This window comes from Struthio camelus, chromosome 1 (assembly GCF_040807025.1).
Source record: "Struthio camelus isolate bStrCam1 chromosome 1, bStrCam1.hap1, whole genome shotgun sequence".
Lineage (NCBI taxonomy): Eukaryota > Metazoa > Chordata > Aves > Struthioniformes > Struthionidae > Struthio > Struthio camelus.
The window spans coordinates 18,845,454-18,859,161 of NC_090942.1; positions in this window are offsets into that span (position 1 = coordinate 18,845,454).

Genomic DNA, 13,708 nt, shown 5'->3' on the forward strand with positions numbered 1-13,708 from the left:
GACCTTTTCAAGGTAGTCTTTCAAACTTAACATAAACATGAGTTTAGAAGCTAAGAAAAATATGAACATATTTGTCAAGTGAAGGGTACTAATGTTTAAATCTGCCTGCTACCTCCTCTGGTGTAGATGTAACGCTATTTCCTAAATAGTCACCAGTAATAGGCGTTTCTCACTCTTTACATTTCTCCCTCCCCCTCCCCATCATTCCTCTATGCTGCCAAATGCCAAGGACATCTGAGATTTTCAGCTTTTACATATGCTTAATAGTCACAAATTTTTAGAACAAGTATCACAATTTTTCATGTCTGACTCAGGATTTTTCAACATTTTGGTGTTAGCAGAACTAGATACGTAATGGTGCATTAATCTGCAGAAGGGTATAATGCTCTCAGCTTTATCTCAGTTTGTAGGAGATAAACATTCCACATCTCCATATAGATAGAAATAGATCTTTATTCTGAATCTGGGCTTAAGGCTACTTGTCAGGAAGAGATGTCCAGATTTCTCTGCAGCCAACCAATATCCCTCCATGTAAATGTAAGTGAGACAGGGACAGCCTAGCCCAGCAGTTAAGGCTAAGTAAAAGCCAGACATGCCTAGTTACAGTGATCTAATAAAGGAGAAAAACACACTAGTCTGGAAAAATAAAGCAGGAATATAGTCAAAAATCCAAAAAAGCTATTAAAAAAATTAGAGACTGAAGAAGTAGACAATCATAAAATCAAGCAAACTGGTCAGCAATTAGAAGAAGGAGCAGAGGAAAGAGGTGTAGAAATCAGGATCTGAGAGCCTGAGCCTAATACTTATTTGTAAGTAAGAAGCATATCAAACAGCCAGAAATCACTGCAGCTCTTCTACATTAAGTGGATGGAGCAAAGCATTCCATAAGCCAGCTTTTCCTCTTTGGAGATTAATTACAGCCAGCTGCATCTCGATTCTCCAGGTGGAGCTGACCCAAACACACAGAGGGTGGACTTCTAATTTCTCTTTGGAATAGAGCTTCCACAGGATTTTTAACTTAGTGTTTCTTTGTCTTTGAGTTTTTCTCCTCAGAAACTCCCAAACACAGAAAAACAAACAAACAAAAAAAAAAAACCCCAAAACACATGATTTTCTGAGGTGGTTTGAAGGATAGCCCCTCTCTTTTTGTTGCCACTCAGAATCAGCAGATGGAAACAGCAGGCTTCAGGAACTGAGCTCCCAGTTGGTGTCTCTTGGCTCATGCCAAGAGAATTGAGAAGGCCACAGAGAAACCAGCTCCCAGCCAGCATTTGGACAAGGGCCATGCCAAGATGGTTAAGCAGCCTGCAGGGAAATCTGGCTTCTGCCGGTATGTAGATGAAGTGCAAGGCACAGTGCAATGTGGCTCCCAGCTGGCACAAAGGCAAAAATCCATGCCAAGATAGTTGATCCAGTCACAGAAAGACTGCCTTGATTGGTACCAGGCCAGAAATCAATAGTACTGAGTGAGGGACAGTTTTCAAAGCACTCTTATCTCTCATTCCAAATATGAGTCCGTCAGAGCAAGCAGAAAAGGCTCATTATCATTTCCTGAATCTCAGGAGAAAGCAGGGTTCCAGTATCATTCTTATAGCAACTAGAAGGAAGAAATTTCTGTTCCTACACAGAACATACCTAAGGTTAATGGTGGCATGAATAACAAGAGAAGAGTTTGTCCAGCAGAGTGTTTACATGCAAGGCTTTTGCTTCCAAGAAACATTCTTGGATCTTGCTGATATCAGTTATTTATTTATATCCAATGGATGTAACTCATTTTTCATTTTGGCAGGTCATTTATCTTTCATCCCATACTCAGACTGAATGAGATACATGCTTTGGGTCTTCTATATATGGAGAAAGACATGCTTCCTCTTCTTATTGTCCCAGAGGAAATTATAAGATGACTTTTATTTTCCTTAAGATACATCCACACATGTCTGGAAGCTGCTTGCAATTTCTCTGGTAAAAATGTTCTTCTATTGGAAGCCACCTTGTCTCAGAAGTCTGGCATGGGGACTGGTAAATGACTCTGTTCACAGTCAGCTCCTAAAGAAGTAGCAAAAAGTCTCAAGAGGAAGAATCTCCAGAATTCTCTAAAGACCTACTTTATCTCACTTTGCTACTCATATTGTCTGTATTATAGTTGTCATAGTATCTGAGCACCTTCTACTCCTTCAAGAACCTGTCCTAATAGCTTGTAGAGGTAAGGACCTAAAATTACTGTATTGAATTTATGTACTAGGAGGGTAGAAGACATATAGTCTACCTAGACTAATCTATACCCTAGGTCTGACCACATGTTTTCACACTTTCATATTCTCACTTGTAGGTATTTTAATTAATCAGCACAATTTCATTCCACTTTGTCAGTCTGAATTATAAAATGTACTTCTAGGCACACAAATGCACCACTGTGTTTTACCAATGTGGAATAATGTTTTATAATTTAAAATTTTGGGGGTATGAATTGGGACGCATAAACAATTTGTATTTTTGTAGGATTACTACAATGAATCCTTTGTAAACTCCGTTGTCAGAAGACCATCCCAATTTTTTTGATTATCACCATTTCAATGCCTTTTAGAGTGCTATTTCAATATATTTTAGAGTGCTGAGAAAAGACAGTTTGTCTGAAGTTACTGGTTTTCATGCACATCAGACTAATAATGAATGTTTGTTACAGCTGGTATTCTAACAGTAGATTCCTAAATATTGCCTTCTAAAATCCCTTTTTTATTCATTCATAGTCTTCTGAAATGTTTGCCTTGGAGATTAAAATTTTCCAAGCCTAGTCTAAACCTGCAATTTGTTTATTTTTCTGCAATGTTTGGATGAATACTGTTGAATCCTCGGGAATACAGGGAGAGACCGAAATTGACTTCTCTCCTGTTATAAGCTGCCTTACGACTACGTGCTGAAGAACTGTCCTGATGAATCAGCTGAACCTAGAATATTAGAAATTGGCAGATACTTACTCCTTATTGAGAAGTAGTGCATTCAAGTGTTCCAGGGAAAATTGGGGTTGATTTGGCTGAGCTGTGAAGGTTTGAAAATAGCACCTCTCAAAAATGGCTTGTGCTTGGAAACCGCTTTCTTTCAGCATGTTTCGTCTGTGTTTTGATATAAGTCAGGTCACGCTGACACCCAACAGAGCTGCCCAGAGTGCAAGGAAAGCTCATGGCAGTACTGAAAGACAAGACGATTCCCAGAATCCAGCTTTATTCAGCCTGTTTTGGCATGACACTGACAACCTTATGTGCCACATGTCCAAAGGCTTCCCGGATACTAATTGTATCCTGCTTTGTTTTGTGGCTGCTAACCAGCAAAGAAACAATACCTTCTATTTCTTGTGAGAGTGCCAGGTGACATCTGCTTTATCGTGCCTGTAGAGTTATCTTTATGTTGCCTTAATAAAGCAGCTGGGCCCAAAGAGTCTTCTGGAAGGAGAAGAGAGTATTCCTTCCCTGAGGGAGCTGTGGAGCATACTCAAGGCGTAGGATCTTGGAGTCTGGGTGATATGGCTGATATGGTTACAGTCAGAAGTAAAAACCTGAAGGTTATGTAAAGACACTGTAAAACTGCAAGGGGAACAGGTAGCAGAAAAACTTCAGAAGAGACGGAAAGACCACTGCTAGGGCTTAGAAGAGTCTGAGACGCATTTGTTGCTTCTCAGTCACTGACTTGGGAAAAGCAAAGACAGTGGGCAAGGGGTGTCTACAAACAAGTTTTCCTTACTTGAGTCTTCTCTGCTTGAAAAATTAAGTTTCTGCTTTTTATTCAGAGAAAACATATCCTTAGAGGGTTTTAAAATCTTTTGATCTTCTAGGGTACTCACCAGAAGTTAGTTGTAGGCTCATCCACCTCAAAGCTATGGCTTTCTCATAGCCAAAAGTCAAAGCTATGGTACCAGATCCCATCACTCTAAGATCAGAACAAACATTACTGGTATTTTGTCTGAGAGGAAACATGTTACTCCTTCAATTGCAAGAGAGAAAGGCGTATTCTGAATAGAGTGGCCAAAACTCTCTGTTAGAACAAACTGCACCAACTACCTCTAGCTAGCACTTAGCATTATCAATGCTGTAGGTATAGGAAGAAAAAAACACTTCCTTAAATGGAGCAGTTTATAGAACTACAGAAAAAATATTTGTAGAACTATTTTTATTCAGTGGTACAGGGTCACAATAACAAAAACCTCCCAAGCTGTGACACAACTTGGACTGCTGTGACTGATTTCACTCCAGCATGCATGGCTGCAGCATAACCATTCAAAAGTAATATGAATTTCTTGAGGTTGTCCTGAAATTTTCAGCCACTATTCTTTTTACAGGGATGGTTTCCAAAAGCATGTTTAAAATCCTTAAAGTGAATATTAATAGAGTATAAAATATGTTTTATATCAAATGCACAGCTTTTAAATAATGTAAGAAATAAAAGAAAAAGTACTGAATGAAATATTGGCAAGGAAAGAGAAAGATGAATTTTCTTCTTTTCTTACAATTTGTGAGTTATAAATGAAGAAGACACTTTTAGCTGATAATAAATTTAACAAAGAGCTGACAAAGGGTTTAATATAGCAACTTTACTACAGCAGTTAGGCAGATGAGCCTACAGATGAACTTTCAGAACTATGGTTTCTGTGTTCATAGAGTTCATTTTCCCAAAGCAAAGGCTTCTGCGCAGTCTAAGCCTGACTTCCGTCCCATATGAACTTTGTTCAAAGGCCTTTAAAGGAATTTTGGTTGTTTAATGGTTTTGGTAAAGTCCTTGAAATGAGGATAACATTCTGTGAGCAAACTCACTAGTTAGAGAAGTAGATTAAAGCTCCTGAAAGCCATATGAAAAAAAAGAAACAAATACTTTATTTTCAAGATTTCTTTTTAATCACAAACTCCCCCGTGAAAAAGAGTATTATTTACTGTACAGAACAATTCAAGAGGCTTTGACTGTATTTTCCTATTAGACAGGTTGGTTCTTAATCATACAAGCAATCAGCAACTAAAGCACTCAAGTTTAGTGGCTCAAGAGTCAAAACAATTTCCCCAGGATGCAAGAACCTTTTCCCCAGAGCCTTCACTCTAAGGCCCGTTTATTCATTCCTATATTGATCTCACAAACAACCTAATCTCTTTAATTTCTCAAAAAAAATCTATTTGTAACTACTAGATTTGCATTAAAAAATCTCCTGAAGGAATTAAGATTTTTACTGTTTTCAGTCACAATAATTTATATTATTTTCTAAAAAGACGCATATTCTGAGGCCACTAAATTGTCTTCCCTTCTTATTATCCATAATAAATACCCTTCACAAATTAAATATCTGCAAAGTTTCCACTAATACTGACATATGCTGAACCTACAGCATACTTTTCCCTAGTTTCTGATATAACATCTTTTTGAAAAATTTATCAAACCTTTATGAAATATATGTATATATATGCTTTCCTTCTTGGAAATTTCCCTTAGTGCTAGCTAGATAAATTCTCCGAATGTTTCTTCAGAACAGGCACATCAGGAAAATGGAGACTAATGCATGCTGACCTGCCATATGGGCAGGATTTAATTGAAACCGTTCTCTGCTTTTTATGAGACGTATATACAAATCCCAGAAGCTATGTACACAGTTTCATGTTTAATAACATAGTGCAGCATACTGATCATAAGAGTATGTAGGCACAGATGAATCATGAACATAAACAGAAGGAGACAGATTGTATACATAGAGCTTCTCTGACTGTGTCTAACTCTCAAACCGAGTGAGGTGGATGCCAGTCCTTCTGCCAGAGGCGGGAAGGACCTGCAGAAGGTCTCCCCTTCGTCCTCACAAGCACCTTATTAACCCCAAAAGACCTGCTGATTCGGCATTACGTGCTGCAAGGCTCTCCATTCTGGAGACACCTGCAGAGTCTTCCCGCCCGCTGGGCCTTCAGCGCAGACATGATCTTCACAGTAGCCCTGAACAGCTTTATTAAGTTTCCCAGAGCTAGGCACACAGGCTCTGATCTGTTCCTTTTCACTCACAGCAGAATAAAGGTATCATCAAAGCTGGCAAATTTTGTTGTGAAATCAGTTGCTGTGCTGCAGACAGGCACAACAGGGTCTCTGCTGAAGATGCTTGAATGAAGGTGAAAAAAAAGCAATTAGAAACAGAAGTCAAAAAAGAAGACAGATTTTAAAAGATAGGGAGAAGGGACACTACAGATCCCAAAAAGGAGGAAGGCACAAAAAAGAAAAAAAAATAGCTAGAAGGCATTAATGACAGAAGGCATCTATAGACTGTAAAAAGATGAGACAAGAAGGGTTTGCAGGGATTTTGTTTTTAGAAAGAGCAAACAAACAAAGAAATAAACAAACAAAACCCCAAAGAATTGGAGTGCAGCCCTCCATCCTGACTACTGTGAACAAAGCATAGCAACATTCGCTCCTTCTACTAACGTCTGGCCACAAAAGAAAGCCAAGAATGGATCAATGAAGAGCAGCTCGCTCTGCCTAACACAGTCTTGTAATTAACATCATACTCACAACTCTGGCCTGTGTCTCAGGCACAGAGAGTTAATGACTGGGTGACCTGGAGGGAAAAAAAAACATGTGTGAGAGTGTTCATTTTGCCCCCCAAGAAGGTGAGCTTTGAGGTGAACAAAGAAATTCAACCCAGGAAGAAGAAAAAGAGTCAATACTGTGTAATCAAATTCAAGATGTTCTTCAACATGTAGCCTTAAATAGAGGCCTCCAACACAAGCTGAAGATCCCAGCATGGCGCACAGCCATTACCTCGCCTCAACACGCACATGGCACGTTTCAAATATCCAGCCACAAGATGTCAGTATAATCAACAGGAATTCTTACTAAATTCTAACTAAAAGGAAAAACTGTATGAATGGAATCAGTCTCTGTGACACATCTCTTTTCCCTGCTAGTAGTGGAAAAATAGATGTTTCTGAGCAACGTATATTTTGATAGTGTTTTCATGAAATTCTGCCTTCAGATTGTGCCTTCCAAGTGAAAATGGGCAGCCTATGATGGTCTGATCATAGTATCTTAACAAGAGTAAAATGTTGGGCCAAAATGGAGAACTTCCTGCTCTGAAACCAACAGATGTGGGGGAACAAAGCACCTAACTTGGTTTTCAGTTATGGAACAAAAACCCCGTGCAGTTGCTTGCGTAAGACTGCAGACAATCAGCTACTTGAAATCCTGCTCCAGCATCTCTCCAGAGATGCCTTTGTTTTAGTAAGGTATCTAGATACTTGTTTCATGGGCTTTATAATCGAATTATCTGTAAACCTTTAACAACAAGTCCAATAGGTCCTTTGCAATCTTCATACTGATTAAAATATTACTGTTGTATTTCTGTCTACAAATGCTCAGATTTCACCTTGGGCTGGAAAATGCCTCCAGGCTTCTTTCAACATGTAATCAGAGTTTCCTCCCCATGCTTTGACATCTTTTAGCATGGCACTGTAGCCACATGAGATGTTACACCACAAACTTTCTGGCCAGATATGAGGAACAAGTTCTTGTAAGCCTGACTTCCATATGAGAAAAGTCAGTAGACAACTAATATGCAACTAATATATAGCAGAATCAGTAGACACCTGGTTAAATACAGACTACTTGGAAACACTAGCATGTTCTTTGTACAGAGAAGTTCTGCTCCACAAATCTTTCGGCATTTTTTGACAAAGTCATCAAGCACGGAAATGAGGATGACTGAGTTAATATAGTCCATCTGCGTTTCCAACAGACTTTTGACAATGGCCATCTCCAAAGACTTTTAAAGAAAATCAGCAACAACTGTGGGGGAATCCTTATATGGATAAATGCATTTGGTTAAGGGATAGCAAACAGAGAATAGGAGTAAAATGCTCATTCTTGTCACAGAGAGAGGTCATAATGATATTCTACAGGAGACTAAGCTTGGACTCATGCTGTTCAACATCTTGTGAGTGATCTGGAAAAGGGTATGTGCAGTAAGTTGGGAAAAGTTTACAGATGACACTAAATTATTTAGAATAGGAAAGACAAGGAGAGACTGTGAAGAATTGCTGCAGAAACTTATGAAACTGACTGGGCAATAAAATGGCAGATGAAATTCAATGTAGAAAAATGTAAAGTGATGCACAAGGGAAAAAAAAAAACAAATTCACATATAAAATGATGAGCTCTGAGCGGAAGCATTATCATTCAGAGGAAAGATCTTGCGGTAATGAGAGTTAGTTCCATGAAAATGTCAGTCCTGCACTCAGTAGCAGTCAAAGAAAGCAAATCAAATGTTAGTATCTCTTAAGGAAAGAATATAATAAAACAGAGAATACTATAATGCTGCTGTTGTATAAATCCATGGTTCACCTGCACCTTGAACACTTTGTGCAATTCTGGTCCTTTTCCCACCGTCCTCCCGTCTCCAAAAGGACATAGTAGAATTGGAAATGATTAGCAAAACGATTAGAACAACAAAAAAGATTTTAGGTGTGGATTTGTCTCCCTATGGGGAATAACTGAGGCATATAGGGTGAGCTAGGACTATACCATCTAGAAAGGAGACAAACGAAGGGGAATACAAAACAGGTCTGCAGACTCATGAACGAAATGGAGATGGTGAACAGAGCTCTTTTACTCGCTGTAGCTTCCAATACAGAATGAGCAGAGACAGGATTCTAAGTACAGCCATTCTAAGTACAGCTAACCAACAGGTAGTAACAACTGACAACAGGCTTATTAACTTAGCACTTGGCTATTATCACTTCCATTTTTTTCCGTTAGGTGATTATTACCTGTGATGCTGCTGCTTGTCATGCATATTTTGCTTAATAAGTTGATTTATTTAAAAAAAAAAAAAGTGGAAAGTTTTTGGGATCAAAGCTTAGGAATAACATAATGATAATATTATGCTTATTCAAAAATAGACTAAAAATATCTATAATCTGGGAATCAGCCCATATTAATCATTACTCAGGCAGAAGTCTAACTGAAATTAATGGACATTTTCTCAGAGGAAAGGTTTCAGGATTCTGCACTAAATAGATTATTTATATCATGCTCATCACCATAGTCTCTGAATGTGTTCCAATAGTACATTAAGCAATGTGACTAACATCTGTCACATGTTTTTTATTCAGTCTCTCTCCAGGGAGATAAATGTATGCAGTAGAGTATCTTGTTCCCTAAAGGAATTTTGCCAGGTAAGGAGAGGAAGAGAGGAGGAAGGAACCATGGTGGGGAAAATAAGTTTTTATTTTATTTGGTTTCTATAAATACACAAGTTGCTTCATATTTATATCAGTGAAGTCATGGACAAAAATATGTTTTACATTTACATGTTGTTAATTCAATTTACATACTTGCTTTTCAGTATGAGCTTAATGATGAGTTAAGTTCCATGTATAGTAAAGTTATGTACATTAATTTAACCCTTTTTCTCTCCTGACCTAGTAGTGGAAATCACAAGACAAGAGAATAAGATGAAACATATTTTCTTAATGAAGAAGATAAGAAAAGAGAGCACTGGTAATGAAGCATTAAAGATTTTTCAAGGATAATAAATGAATAGTAAGTAGTTACTAAGAAACTATGGTAAAAATTTAATTCTTTTTTAATTGTACTTGAATTGCAGTGTAAAATATTTCATACATATGGCTCAAGAAAAAAACCCAGGAGGTAATATTTTAAAATATCTGTGCAATATATCAGAAATAATAATCCTCAGAATACTTGACTGTGGATATATCTGCAGAATTTTTGAGTTGTACAGATTCATAATATATAGATTGATATGTAATTTTCTGTGCAAACCACTTTAAGGTATGTTTCCAAAGACCAGTTACTTTGACTGCAATCTGCATTTTACACATGGGGATCGTGAAAGAGGAAATGATCCAGCCAGTAAGTCAGTGCAAGTTAATCGTAGGTTCTGGGGTGCCTGTGGCCCACAATTCTTCCCCATGCAAAGGAACAAAGCTGAAGCAAATAACAGTAGTCCTTCATTGTTTGAAAACCCTTCAGTACATTTTCTGATCTCACTGTAAAAGTCTTTCTCCTTTTTTATTTAAAGATAGAGTGGGCCTGTAATCTGACCACCATATAGAAAGTGGAGAGCAGTGCAAAGAACCATCCCATCTTGGTCATGGTCTGGGCAGCCGCCATCCATTTTAGATGTTCAAAAGCAAAGACTGATTTCCATGAGGCATAGATGGGCTATTAACAGGTATTATTCTACAACTTGTGAAGAGATAAGCTGCATGTGTGTATGTGTATGTTTGTGTGTATGTGTTTGTGTGTCATGAAACGCACTATTCTCAAGAGTTATGTGAAGGATCCTAAGGGCAGACCTTGGTAACCCTCCCTCCACCCCTCGCACCAAGTTGTAAGGCTTTGTTAGAGAGAGCTCAGCTCTGCTCAGCTGAGTCTTTGGTGAAAACATCAGGTCACTTAGCTCCCTAACATTAAAGGAAGCTTGGCCTTGCTGTTATTAAGTAGGTCTTCCCCTTCTGAGTGACAGTCTTCCCATTCTAGCTAATGACAGCAAATACATCTGAATATCTGTTATGTGTTGAAAGCACAAATGTTGGAGAGAGACAGAGTATAATAATGCCTTTTATTTTTCTTGAGACAATCTGTCTTGGCATTCTAAGTGCCACACATAAAAGCCGTATTTAAAAAAAAAAGAATATCCCAGTTAAAATATAGAGCATTACTGAATAAAATGCTAAAATCATCTTAATGCACCAGGCTGAAAGCCATCCAAAAGTGACCTATGAGTGCATACTGAAAAATGACAGCCCTATGCCTTTGCCAGAAAAGAGAGCCTTCCTTATACCTCAGGCTGCAAAGGTGAATTTTTTTGGAGCTTGGTTCTAGAAACAATAGTTTTTACTTCCTAAGAGGGTTAAAAGCTATAAAGAGTGCCAGAATCTCTGTAAGAGTTGGAAGTTGCATAAGAAAACCACTAACTATGGATCTGGGTCTATATTTCATTTTCTTTATGTAATTTAGGATAGCTATGCGCAAAATGAGACTAGAATTATTCATGCTGATGAGTACCCAAGTAATTGCCCTATGGCACTTCTGCATATTGTGTGTGCCAGATACATAGGAGTTAGACATGCAGTTTAACTGGGTCTAGTGACCTTTAAAATAGCGCCTGTTTTTTTATTCATGAATCATCACTTTGTTTAGCAGGCAGTTAATGTTCATTCACATTTCTTGCCTTTCCTGACCTCTTTTCAGCCTAAGTCACTTATTCCAGGAGATGAATGTTCTGAGGTAAGCATAAACCAGAGTAGAAAGCAGTAAATTGCGGCTATTCAGTTATTCTTTTACTCAAATATTCACAATGAGCTTAGAAACACCTGAAACTGTAAGCACAAAGCTATCTATAGGAAGACCAGTGAAAATCTTTTCCTGTAAGCTTTGTTAGTGTCTCCAAAATGTAAAAGTGACTTATTTTAGATAAAAAAAGACTAGAGCATTCTGAAGCTTCCCACAGTCTGTTCATCTGCTGAAGCGAGGGCTTTGGTCAAGGTTTAATTGCCAGGATTTGATATTCCTTTCAAAGGACAATTCTTGCTAGACAACTTGTCTGGTGATTTTGGCCTTCTGGTGTGATTTTTTCTTCTACTAGAACAAAATAACCTTGAGCAAAAACGAGCATAAGCTACAAATAACTTTGTCATTCTTTTATTTATTTCCCTTCAGTTTTATATTTTCCATCTCTTTCCCCTGCTGTATATGCCCATCTTACTACTCTTTTTTCTCTTTTTCCTATTGCTTTCTTTGACTTTCCTTATATAAACAGCATTTATTTTGTGTTCATGTTGCACTTATCTTCTTGTTTGTGTTCACTACAGTTCCTCTGGTAGGAGGTTTCCTGCTCTCTGTTTTGCTTCCCATCCACCTTCCTCCCCCTTTTAATTTCTCTATTCCTTCACTTCCGATATGACTACCTCTTTTTATGCTTCCCACTATGCCCGTTGTATGCATGCATATATGTATGTATGTATATATGTAAAGTATATACACACTTTCTCACACTTTTTCAGCTGCCTAGGGCTTTCAGCCTTTGATTGCCTTCTCCTACATATTATGTGCCATGGTCTTACGTAGGGATTAATGAAAAACCTGTTTTGGAAGCTTTTAGCTATATAATAACAGATAAAGTTTTTGGTTTTTTTTTCGAGCCTGTTAAAGAAAAAGTGAGGTAAGTATTGACTGTCATTGAGCGTCTATCAGAAAACTGACTCAAAACCAAGACTTTGTGAGGGTGTCTCTGCCCTTTGAGTGGCAATCACCCTTATGGCATTAGTTCTAGCCTCTTTCCTTGCCAGGTGTTCTTGTGAATTACGGAGTCCCTCCTTTCCTCCTTCATCTGAGGGTTCTTCTCTTGTTAAGACTCATGCTTTGTGATGCGATCTGAGGTTTGTCAATGGCTTGTTTGCCACAGAGTCTGACTCTCAAGTGAGCTGCCATATGTATTTGGTGGCTATATCAACTAGTCAGCCCTGGAGCAGCCTACCTTCAGGCAGTTAGTATGTAGTGGACATATACTTATAACAGCTATAGTGGCATTAGTCCATAATGCTACATGTTTATTGCAATGTTTAATCCACGTCTCCCCCAAAACACCTAGACTTGGGGAAGAGAGTAAACTATTACGCTTACAAGTGAGTTTCATCTCTAGTAATTGGTTTAGTGTCTTAGCAACAAATAGGGCAGCAAAATCTATTTTTGAAACCTGAGGTAAACATTGGCATTGATACGACCCCAGTTTTGACAGCTATTCTCAAAAAATTCATCATCTATCTTGCTTATAATTCAGCCAGTTCTTTGTATGCATATTTATTGATGTCACATCATTACCTGTATGCAATAAGAGCATTAAGAGGACAAACATTATTCTCAGTGCTCAACTAGTAAAAGAAGTAAAATGCTTTCATCCAAATCCCAAATGCATAATTTGGATAAATCCACCAGGGTAATGTTCAGTCCTTGCAATAGACCATCTGGCAAAGAAGGGGCTGTGCCAATTAATATAGATGGAATGACTGTTAGCACCACAGATAGATAGTAAATATTTCAGACTAATCTTTTTTGTCATTTATCAGCTAATTCCATACTTCAAAATTTGCAGTCATATTCTCCAGCATGTTGAAACAGATTGATCACATTCATACTCTTGCTAGCCAGCAAACTCTCTGCTTTGTTTTAACTCCTATACACCCCTGGTTTCCATTTATTTGTATGAGGGTGAGAGATTATTATGAAGGGACAGCACAGTTAGTGCAATTACTTGGCTGAGTTGACCGCCTCCATCGTTAAGATATAAGTATTACCACACTAATGTTATGCATAATTCAAAAGTTTGTGGTTCACCTGCTTTTCTCAAAGGAAAAGAAAAATAGAGGTTCAGTAATACCTCTCTAATGGCCATTGCAGAAGAGAGGATAAGACTGTGTTCCCAATATTAGCCAATAATTTGAACCTGAGGGGGCTTGACCAGCTTTTCATCTGTGGCAGAATAGTTACCAAGAGCTTACCTGAATTCTTGTCTGAGGAACCTAGATAGTTCTTTCATGATACTTAATAACTATTCTTTAATGATCCTCAAAGAAACTCTTCAAATGTTAAGAATATTAGTTTTCCGGATCCATTTGATGAAGCTGTAAACAAAGGTGCGTAGGATCTGAGCCAAGTGTATTTCAAAAGTAGTGTT